We start from the raw sequence: 11,847 nt of genomic DNA, 5'->3' as shown, positions 1-11,847 counted from the left end.
CTATTTCTGTAAAATTAGTATAGATAATACTTATAAAACTACAAAGTAGGCATTCAAATTAGATGAGGTAATTGTGAGATGTAGCAACTGAGTTATGTATAGTATGCTATGGAAAAGAAGATAAGTTTTGTAGTTTTTATAACATCATGCTCTATTATTGTGCCCTCTGTCTTGCTACTTACAAGTATTGATTGTGAGGGGCCATATTCTGACCATTTTATATGACTCATACAATTTAATGCAATATAAAATTATGAGATCTATGTTATCAATAATCTGAATAACAATCAGAAATTTTTAATATTTTGTGCAAGTTATGATAGCTAGTGGTATGATTTTCATTTGATGTTCTTTGAGCACAGAGCCGACAATTGTATGTACTATGTTCTACTTATATTTCTGATTCAAAATGTACACTATGAATAAACATTCTTGGCTCAATAATATTAGAAAATTTCTTTTCTCTTTTAGGGAACATATCAACAGTGTCTTCCTATATAGAAATCAATTTTTAAGCAAGGTGTGGTGGTGCACACCATTAATTCCAGCACTCAGGAGACTGAGACAGGAGGATTGCTGTGAGTTTGAGACCAGCCTGGGCTACATAGTGAGTTCCAGGACAGTTTCAACTACATAGTGAGATGCGGTCTCAAAAAAACCAGAAAGAAAAAAAAGAAATCAATTTTTAGACCCTTGAATGATATATAATTCCTTCTTCAATTTTCATGGTTATGCTGCCTAATTAAAATTTGCATGTAATTTCTCTATTTCTCCATTTTTCCTTTATAAAATGGAGATTAAAATTATGATCTCACTAGTAGAGTTCTTAGGCTATACTTATGAAAATATTAACAATGTGAGAGATTTATAGTGTTTCAATGGAATATCATGTTTTACTTTAAGATAATTTTAAAATTTTTAAATTTATTTTAAGAAATATATATTATACATCGCACCTGGTTTCATTGTGATATCTATATGTATACCATAATTTGCTTATATATATTTCCCAATTGTTCTTTCTCACTCTTATCTTCCATATGGTTCTGGTCCCCTTAATGGTATATAAGATTTTCCCTTCTATTTTTGTCATAATTTTCTAGATTTGAATTATGAGATATATAATAGGATACTTGTCTTTCATAGTCTGGCCCACCTTTCTTAACATGATGATTATTAGTCCCAACAATTTGCCTTCAAATGATGTGATATTGTCCTATGTGGCGACATACTACTTCATTATGTATATAAATTATATTTCTTTATTTACTCACATGTTAGGAAACTAGTTTGATTCCATAAGAACACCACTGTAAATTTTTCCTCAATAAATATGGGGATAAAGGTATCTCAGTGATATGCATACTTTCATTTTGGGGTATCATATTGAGTAATATAAGCACTTTTATTGGTTTATTTTTTTTAGAAAAGCCTACACAGATTTGCAAAATGGCTGTTTTTATTTAAGTGACTACCAATGCAGTACAGTTTTTTTCTCTTTGCATCCTCACCAGAATTTATTGCTTTTGCATTCTCACTGGAGTGAGAGAATTACACTGCAGTTAGGATTTGCATTTCCCTGAGGGATAAATATGTTGAAGACTTCATATACTTATTGGCCATTTATACTTTTTTAGAGGTATCCACGCATCATTTGGTGGTGCACCTCTAAGAAGGAAGGTTGACATATTTGAAGTGAGTCCAAAAAACTTAGTAATTTTATTAAATATGAACTTTGTATTAACAATATAAAATATTTGGTGAATATAGCCAATACCCAGTGAGAGTGAGAGAGAGAAAGAGACAGAGATAGACAGAGAAAAAGGAACAGAGAAAGTATATAGTAGTAATAGTAGTAGTAGAAGAAGAACAACAACATCAAGGACAATAACAAAAACAAAAACAAAGAATAGGAAAAGGAGTAGAGAAGTTTGTTCAGTCCATTTGCTAATTTTATTTTTTTCTCATTGAATTTATTGGTACATTTTAGGTATACAGTACAGTTACATTCATCATTGGGACTTTGTACCTTTACATGACAAGTCTTGGTACTCATTTTTTCCCCTTACCCCTGCCCTCCCTTCACCCCCTCCTCCCTTCCTTATTAATAATTACTTTATTTCCATTTTTTTCATTTTCTCATGATTTTCCTTTTCTTTTATTTTCTTTCCCATATCCTTCCCACTTCCCCTAAACATTTAGCCCCTTTCTTCCTATTTCATATTGTCAATTATACCATTAGGATCTTATGTACCATTATAGTTTTTCACACTCACACCAGAGAAATTATTAAGTATTTATATATGTGTGACTTATTTATTCCACTTAGGAGCATATCCTCAATATGTATCCATTTTCCTATGAATGACTCTAATTTCTCATTCTTTGTGGCTGAGTAGTATTCTATTTTATAGAAAAAGCACATCTTTATGTAGTCTCCAACTGAAGGGCAAATGGATTGTTTCCAAGTTTTAGCTATTACAAACTGTGCCACTATAAACATAATTGAGCATATATCACTGTGGTATGATATTTTTAATTGTTTTGGAAAGATACCCAGCAGAGGGATGGCTGGGTCAAATGGAACCTCTAATCCCAGCTCTTTGAGGTATCTCCATATTGATTGCCAAAGTAGTTTCACCAGTCTGCACTCCCACAAATAATAGAGAAGGATTCCTTTCTTCCAACAACCCTGCCAACATTTGTTATTGTTTGATTTCTTGGTAGGGGGTGAGGTGAAATCTCACTGTTGTTTTCATCTGCAACTCTCGAATGACCAGAGATGTGGAAAATTTTTTCATATATTTACTTGCTGCTTGTACTTCTTAATCTGAGAGACAACTGTTCATTTCAGAGGCCCATTTTTGAATTGGGTCTTTATATATGGGGGATGATTTTTTGAATTCTTTATATATTCTAGATAATAGACTCTTGTCTGAGGATCATGATAGAAACCATAAAGGCCCAGCATAAGAAAGAAATGGAAATAATGAATGACCAACATAGGAAAGAAATGGAATCCATGAAAGAGATTCAAACATATATCCAGGAGATTAAAAACTCTATTAAAAGTTTCCACGGCAGGATAAAAGAATGTGAAGACAGAATTTCAGATATAGAAGTTAGTATTGCAGTCAGTGATTGTGAAGAGAGGTCTCTTAAAATCAGTAAGGAATCATAAGAAATTGATCTAACAACTCTTAGATGATTCAAAGAAGAATAATAGAAGGCTGATAGGAATCCATGAAGAAGCAGGAGAAAATGACTTTAAAAAGCTGTTCGCACAATTAATGACAAAACTTGCCAGAGGGGAAGAATTCAAAATACAGAAAAGTGAGGCATATAGGACTCCAACTAGCCATGATGAAAAACAAATCTACACCTAGACATATAATAATTAAGATCCCAGAAATCCAACAAAAGAACAAAATACTAAAAGTAGTAAGAGAAAAGAAACAAATTGCATGCAAAGGAAATCCCATCAGAATCACATCAGACTTTTCAACACAAACCCTCAGGTCAAGGAGAGCCTGGAGTGAGGTTTTTCAAGTCATAAAAGAAAACAACCACTAACCTAGACTGATGTATCCTGCAAAATGCTCTTTCAAAATGGAAGGGGAAATAAAATACTTCCATGAGAAAGAATACTTGAGAAACTTCTTGAATACCAAACCAGCACTACAAGGAATTTTAAACAATATCCTAGAAAAAGACAATTAAGGTCACAACATCATGAGACCCAACAGTGCAAATCAAATAGGCAAGACAAGAAACTCAAAAGAGAGGGGCAAAAAGTAAAGAGTGACAAAAAGACAATAACATGATAATAAGAAGTCAGTACCTATCTGTTATAACCATCAATGTCAATGGCCTCAATTCACCAATCAAGAGAAATATACTGGCAGGATAGATTAAGAAGCAAAACCCAACAATATTTGCATGCAAGAAACACACCTAGTGCAAAAAGAAGACCATAGATTGTAAGTGAAAGGATGGAAAACAGTTCTCCATATGACAGGAGCCCAGAAAAAAGTGAGGATAGCTATGCTATTTGCAGATAAAGTAAAATTCAAACCAAAACTGATTAAGAGAGACAAAGAAGGCCACTACATCCTTGTAAAGGGAACAATTCAAGAGGAAGAGATGACAAGCATAAACATATATGCACCAAATATTAATGCCCCCAACTATATAAAATAAATATTAAGTAACATGAAAAACCAAGTAAGTCCTAATACAATTGTAGTGGGGGGAATCTAAATGCCCCACTGTCAAAAGTAGATCATCTATTAAAAAAATCAACAACCAAGTGCTAGAACTGAACCAAGCTTTTTAATATATGAATTTAATAGATGTCTATAAAGTGTTCCACCTCACAAAATAAGAATGTACAATCTTTTTTAACTGAACATGGGTCATTCTCCAGGATAGACCACATACTATCTCATAGAACAGGTTTGAATAAATGCAAAGAATCAGTGTTATCTCCTGTATATTATCAGATCATAGTGCAATCAAGCTAGAGATCAGTAGGAATTGCAAAAACACATGGAAATTGAGCAACACTCTCCTGAACAATCAATGTGTCACAGAGGAATTTAAAGAAAAAAATTATACTGTTTCTACAAGTAAATTTTAATACCAATACAACATACAGTAATCTATGGGACACAATAAAAGGAGTTCTATGTGGAAAATTCATAGCTCTGAATGCCCATAGTACAAAAACAGAGTGAGCTCAAATAAAAAACCTAATAATGAATGTTAGACTCCTAGAAAAAGAACAGGAAGAAAAACCCAAAGCTGGTATATAGAGGAAATTATAAATATTAGAGCAGAATCAATGCAATGGAAACTACATAAATGATCCCAAAAATAAATGAATCCAAGAGTTGGTTTTTTGAAAGAATAAATAAAATTGATAAACCCTTAGCTAATCTTATCAAAAAAAGGAAAGAAAAGGCTTAGATCCATGCACTTAGGAATGAGAAATGTGAAGTCACACAGATCCAACAGAAATCCAGAGGATCATCAATACCTACTTTGAGAACCTGTACTCTAAAAAATTAGCAAACAGAAGAAATGGATAGATTTCTACATACTTATGAATTACCAAAGTTGAACGAAGATAAAAAAAATTTAAAGACCCCAATTACAATTAATGCAATTGAAAATGTAATTAGAAGTTTACCAGCAAAGAAAAACCCAAGCCCTAATGGATTCACCACTGAATTTTACAAGATATTTAGATGAGAGCTGCTGCCACTACTCTTTAAACTTTTCAATATAATTGAAAAGGAAGCAATACTTTCAAATTCATTCCTGGAAGCAATTATTACTTTTATTCCCAAACCAAGGTAAGAACAAACTTAAAAAGAGAACTGCAGGCCAATCTCCTCAATGAATAAAGATACAAAGTCCTCAATAAGATACTAGCAAACAGAATACAGAGGGTCATCAAGATCATACAGCCTGACCAAGTCGGATTTATTCCAGGGATGCAAGGATGGTTCAACATGAATAAGTGTAATAAAGGTAATACACTATACTAACAATCTAGGACAAAAATCATATGATCCTCTTAATAGATGCAGAAAAAGCATTTGACAAAATCCAACACTCATTCATGATAAAAACCCTGCAAAAAATTGAAATAGGTGGTCTACATCTCAACTTAATAAAGGTTATCTATAAAAAACCAACAGCTAACATCATATTAAATGGCCAAAACCCAAAAAACCTTCATGTTAAAATCAGGAACAAGACAAGAATGCCCACTATCACTTCTTTTCAATATGCTTCTAGAAACATTAGCCAGAACAACTAGACAATAGAATGAAATTAAAGCAATAAAGATAGGAAAGGAAGAAGTTAAACTGTCATTATTTGCTGACAATATGATACTCTACATCGAAGATCCAAAAATTCCACCAAAAGACTTCTAGACTTAATTAACACTTCCCACAGAGTAGCTGGATACAAGGTCAGCACTCAAAAATCAATATTCTTCTTTTACACAAATAACAGACTCACTGAGAGAGACATTAGTGAAACAATTCCTTTCTTGGTAGCATTCAAAAAAATGAAGTATCTAGGAATCCATCTTATGAATGAAGGAAAAGACCTCTGCACTGAAAAGTACAGCACTCTGAAAAAAGAGATCAAGGATGATGTAAGAAAATGGAAAGAAAGCCCCTGCTCTTGGGTAGGAAGAATCAGCATAGTGAAAATGGCCATACTACCAAAGCTGCTACACAGATTCAATGTAATTTCAATTGAAATTCCAACAGTATATTTCACAAAAATAGTAAAAATAGTCCCAAAATTCATTTGGAACCAGAAGAGACCTAGACTAGCAAAAGCCATCCTAGGCAACAGAGACATGGCAGCGGGTATAACAATTCCAAATTTGAAACTATACTATAAAGCTACTGTGATAAAAGCAGCATGGTACTGGCAAAGAAACAGACCTGAGGATCAGTGGAACATATTGCAAGATACAGAAACAACTCCAAATGTACTCAGCTACATCTTATTTGACAAAGGATCCAACCATCCTCAGTGGAGGCAAGATAGCCTCCTTAATAAATGGCATTGGAAAAACTGGATTTCAACCAGCCAAAGATTAAAACTGCACCCTTGCCTTTCCCCATGCACTAAACAAAAATACAAGTGCATTAAAGATCTAAATATTAAAAAAGAGTCACTAAATTTTCTGGAAGATAAGGTAGGCAGAACTCTTGAAGACATTGTCTTAGGAAAAGACTTTATGATTAAATCATCAGTAGCACGGGAACTAGCAGAAAGAATCAACAACTGGAATCTCATCTTATTGAATAGCTTATGTGCTGCAAAAGAAACCATCAACAGAACTAAAAGACAAACTATAATGTGGGAAAAAAATTCACCAGCTGCTCTTCAGACAAAGGACTATTATCTAGAATATGTAAAGAACTCAAAAAAATCAGCAATCACATTTGCTGAGTTTTGATTGGATTATTTGGTACTTTTTGAGTTCTCAATATTGTCCCTTTTCTAGAACAAGAAGAAAATATTTTCTTACATTAAGCAGATGAGTTTTTTCATTTTTTATTGTTTTCTTTGCTGCCAGTATGTTTATTTTTTTAAGTTTTTGTTTGAGTTTATTGGTGCATTTTAGGTATACAGTATGGTTACATTCATCATTGGGATCTTGTGCAGGTACATGACAGGTCTTGGTGAACTCCTGAGGTATTGAAATCCTTTCTAGCGAGTTTTAACAGTACCTCAATCTTGAAGTGTTTCTTTTTTATGTTTTATTCTAGCAATCTTTACACTTCAGGTCTCACATTTAAGTTGGTATTTCATTTGAATTGCTTTTTATGTACAGGGTGAAAAACAGGAACCCTATTTCAATCCTGTACATAAGAAAACAAGATTTTTTCCAGAGTCATTTCTTAAAGAGTTTTTGCTTTTTTCAATGTGTTTTTGTCAACTTCATCAATAATCGAATAGGTGTAGCTACATGTTTTTATTTCTTGGTCCTATATTATATTGAATTTTTTTACATGTTGGTGTTTATGCTACTAGCTTGCTGTTTATTTTACTGTGCCTCTGTAGCATATTTTGTAATTAAAATCTGTGATATCTTTAGCTTTATTTTTTGCTCTGAATTTCATTTGTTCAATTCATATTATTCGAGATTATATATCAAATATAAACTTTTTTATAGTTCTGTGAAATCTCAATGTTATTTTGATATTGCATCTACAGTTAACAATATTGATTCATAAAGTTAACAAATATCATTTCATAAGTACTGTATGTCAATTAAACATCTACTATATTCAACAACTTCATTCCATGTTTTATAATTTTGTTTGTAAAATTTTTTCACCATAATAGTTAGTGTCATTAAGTAATCTAATTTTGAAAGCTACTGTTAATGGGACATTTTAGTATTTTCATTATAGTTGTTTAGAAAATGTACTGGTATTAGTAGGTTAATTATTTGTCTACTTTGCTTATTTTAAATATGCTTTAAGATCATTTCAATGGAATAGTTAGGATCTCATAATCATATCTTGGCAAACAAGGGTAAATTATTTTCATCAATTTGATTTCTTTATTTTGTGTGCTGTGTTTAAAATTTCAAATACTACATAAACTAAGAGTATCAATAAGAGATGATCATATCACCACTTTGATTTTAACGGAAAACCTTTCCATTTTCCCATATTATTTTAATGCTGTCTATGGCTTGTCATGTTACCTATTATTATATTGCTTTAGGATAATTCTGATATAGAGTATATGAACTATGATTTAGGACTTCCAAAGAATACAATTAATTTAAAGGAAATATTATAACTCCAAACCTGTTAGATGTCCAAAACTCTGAGTTTGTGTTCTCTAAAATTGAAGAATGAATTCTAGGAACAATGGAGGTTTAAAGTAGGAGATATTTATTGAGGAGAAGACAGCTCATGCCTGAGAAGAGCAGAAAGGGACAACTAGAAATTGGGTCGCCTGCCAACCCCACTTCTCAAGGGTATTTTGAGCAAAGCTACAGGTGAAGTGGGTTAAAGGTGGAATAAAACTATAGTCAACTAAAGATATTAAAAGTACAGTCACTTAGGTAGTTTTGATCCAATTGGAAATCAGAAGATCAGTATGAGGTTGGACAAAACTAGGGTCGACCAATACAATTACAACAAGTATAGTCACTTAGGTAATATAGAATAAGGTGATCAAATGGGAAAGAAAAACACATAGCAAGCATACAAGAAATGAACAAAAATTTCTTGGAAGCAATGAGCTAGCAAGGACATAGTCCCCACAGAAGGTGATTGATGCCTATTTAGTATATCAATCACTGCTGTCAATCCCTAGGGGAAGTATGAGAGTGTAGCAGTTCCTCTAAAATATGTATTGACTCCATTGAGGGCCTGGCCCTATCGAAAAGCCTATAATATATTTAATTAATTTAGATATCTACAATAATTCTATATTTCAATTTATTCAAGGTATTTATCATGAAGTCATGTTCAATTCTGTCAAAGGCCTTTTCCGCATCTGGTTAGATGATCATGGAATACTTTTCTTTGATTCACTAAGTATGCTGTAATACATTAATTGATTTGTGTATGATAAACTCCCTGGATTGAGCAGTACATATCTCTCAATCCCCAGAACTCCTCTGTGGGAGTGGCAGTTAGCAGGTGTGGACAGTGCTTAAGAAAAAAAAATTGACATATAAGGGAAAAAATGGGTGACTAATCATTTCTGAATAGGCCTAGGCTCCTTTTTCTCCTGGGTGCTGCTCACTTTCATAATTCATCTTAGTTACTTCTTTATCCCAGAATTCAGTAACATATACACAAAATTTAAAGTAAAGATTTATTTTGACTCAAGTTTCTGTCAGTATATAGTTGGCTCCAAGTCAGGATATCATGGCAGAGGGACACTGTAGAGCAATAACTGCTCACCTTATGGAGACTTGGAAGTAGAATTCAAAGAAGAAGAGAGGGATGGGATAAACTCTTCCAGGTCACACTCACAGTGACTCACCACTTCTAAACATCCCCCAATTAAATAGTAAGTTATTTACACTGTTATCATAATTTAATCACATTCCAAAAGCCCACCCTATGGTCACACAATTTGGGGGGGGGTATGGAGACAAAAGACAATGAGCACTGAACTGCATCTTTCTCATTGCTCAGATTTGGGACCCAGTCAGAATAGTGGCATTTCTTTCAAGTTCTCAAAGGCCCAGAGATGTCCTTTCATAATCATTCTGTGGCTTTTAGTCTCTCTGATATCCTGGTTTGTGATATCTCACTGGCTGTATTCCTATTTCTGGTTTTTGAGGTATAGTGATTGGGCATCTATTCCACTGACCAGGCTGCATGTTGGTTTCTTTTCTGCAAAGATTTGTGTATACACTGGACCTGAGGCTTCAGAATGCTTCAAATCAGGTGTCACTCAGTTTCCCTTGTTTGCTGTTGCATTTTTCCACCCCAAAATTAATCATATAATAAAGAAAGCAAGAAAACTATCCCATTTAATTCAAAAATTAACTGCACAGGAAGTAACATTTCCAAGAAAGGGAAAAAAATCTCTAAAATAGAAACTGCTCTTCTAAAAAAAAAAGAGATAATAAAAAAATGGAAGACATCCCCTGTTCCTGGAGTGACAGACATTAGTGTCAAAAATGACACATTACAAAATGGATATGTAGATTTATTAAAATGCCAATCAAAATACCAAAAGCATTACCACAGAACTTGACAAAATAATCTTAAAATCTATATGAAAGGAGAATGATGCAGAATAACAATAGCAATTGTGTTAAAAGAGAACAATGTAGGAGGCATCACAATTCCATATTTCAACTTACATTACAGAGCCACAGCAATAAAAATAGATGGTATTGGCACAAAACCAGACACCACGATTTTAAAAAAAGAATTGAGGATGTGGAAACAAACTTGGTCATATTTGGCAATCTGAAATGTGACAAAGGACTCAAAACCAATGCTGAAGAAAACATAACCTCTTTAATAATAATGTGGGAAATACTGGTTATCCATATCTCTCACCTAGTACTAAGATCAATTTACATTAATGAGAGACATAAATATTAAAAGGGAAACATTTAATCTGCTGAAAATAAAATAATTAAATCTCTTGAAAATATAGGCTTCAGCAAGAACTTTATGAATGAAAATCCAATCACATAAAACATAATAACAAGAAACAACAAATGAGATCCTATAAGCTATTCCCACCCACACATATATCTTCAAAACCTACAATATTAAACATTCACACATTCACTGCAAGTATAAAAGGCCTTTAAAATAATCTGATCTGGGATATATAGATACAGCTTGGGGGGATCCTCACATTAACATCAATCCATCAGTCTTATCTGGGAGAATAAATGCATATAGTTTTTTAAAACCTCTCATAATTTCCCCTATCACATATTCTATTGGCTTAGACTCTTCTTTAATCCACCCTATCTATCTCTTGCTCTCCTTTTTTCTTACACAATGCAGAAAAACAACTAATAATAAAATAGTGGAGGCTGAAAAAATTACTGATGAATGGAGAAAATTTAAATTCAAGGTTTAAGTCACATAAGTGAGATTTGATCGATCTGTTAATACTGTTATAATAGCAGTATTTTTGTCCTCACAAGACAGTGTCAGCATACAGAATTGGAGAAAACATTTAAAAAATTCATATGGAATAAAAAGAGGCCTAGTATGATTGCAAAGCCAATTCTGAATAACAAGGGCAAAGCAGGGGGCATCACAATTCCAGACTTCAAGTCATATTACAAAGTTACAGGGATAAAAAGAAGCATCAAAGAAAAATTTGCCAGCTATTCCTCAGGCAAAGGACTAGTATCTAGAATACATAAAATATTCAAATGAATTAGACTCCCTGTTTATAAAAAAATCTAATTACAGAATGGGAAACTGGAATGAATACAAACATTTCTGATGAAGAAATACAGACAATAAATACATGAAAATATGTTCAACATCAATAGCCACCTGACAAATGCAAATTAAGACATTTAGATTCCATCCCATTCAAGAAAGAGCAGCCAGTATCAATAAATCAACCAAGCAAATGCTGTCAGGGCTATGTAGAGAAAGGAAGACTTCCTCCTTTTTACTGGGACAAAAAAATGATACAACCACTATGGAAATCAATATGGAGCTTCTTTAAAAAACTAAAGTAGAAATTCCATTTGATCCAGCTATTCCTTTTCTAGGTATCTTCTCGAAAGAATTAAAGACACCATATCACAGTGATGTATACATAATTGTTTTTATGGCAGTGGAACAT

The sequence above is a fragment of the Fukomys damarensis genome, unplaced genomic scaffold (genome assembly GCF_012274545.1).
Source record: "Fukomys damarensis isolate Sample0158 unplaced genomic scaffold, DMR_v1.0_HiC HiC_scaffold_39, whole genome shotgun sequence".
Lineage (NCBI taxonomy): Eukaryota > Metazoa > Chordata > Mammalia > Rodentia > Bathyergidae > Fukomys > Fukomys damarensis.
This window is presented reverse-complemented; position numbering follows the sequence as displayed.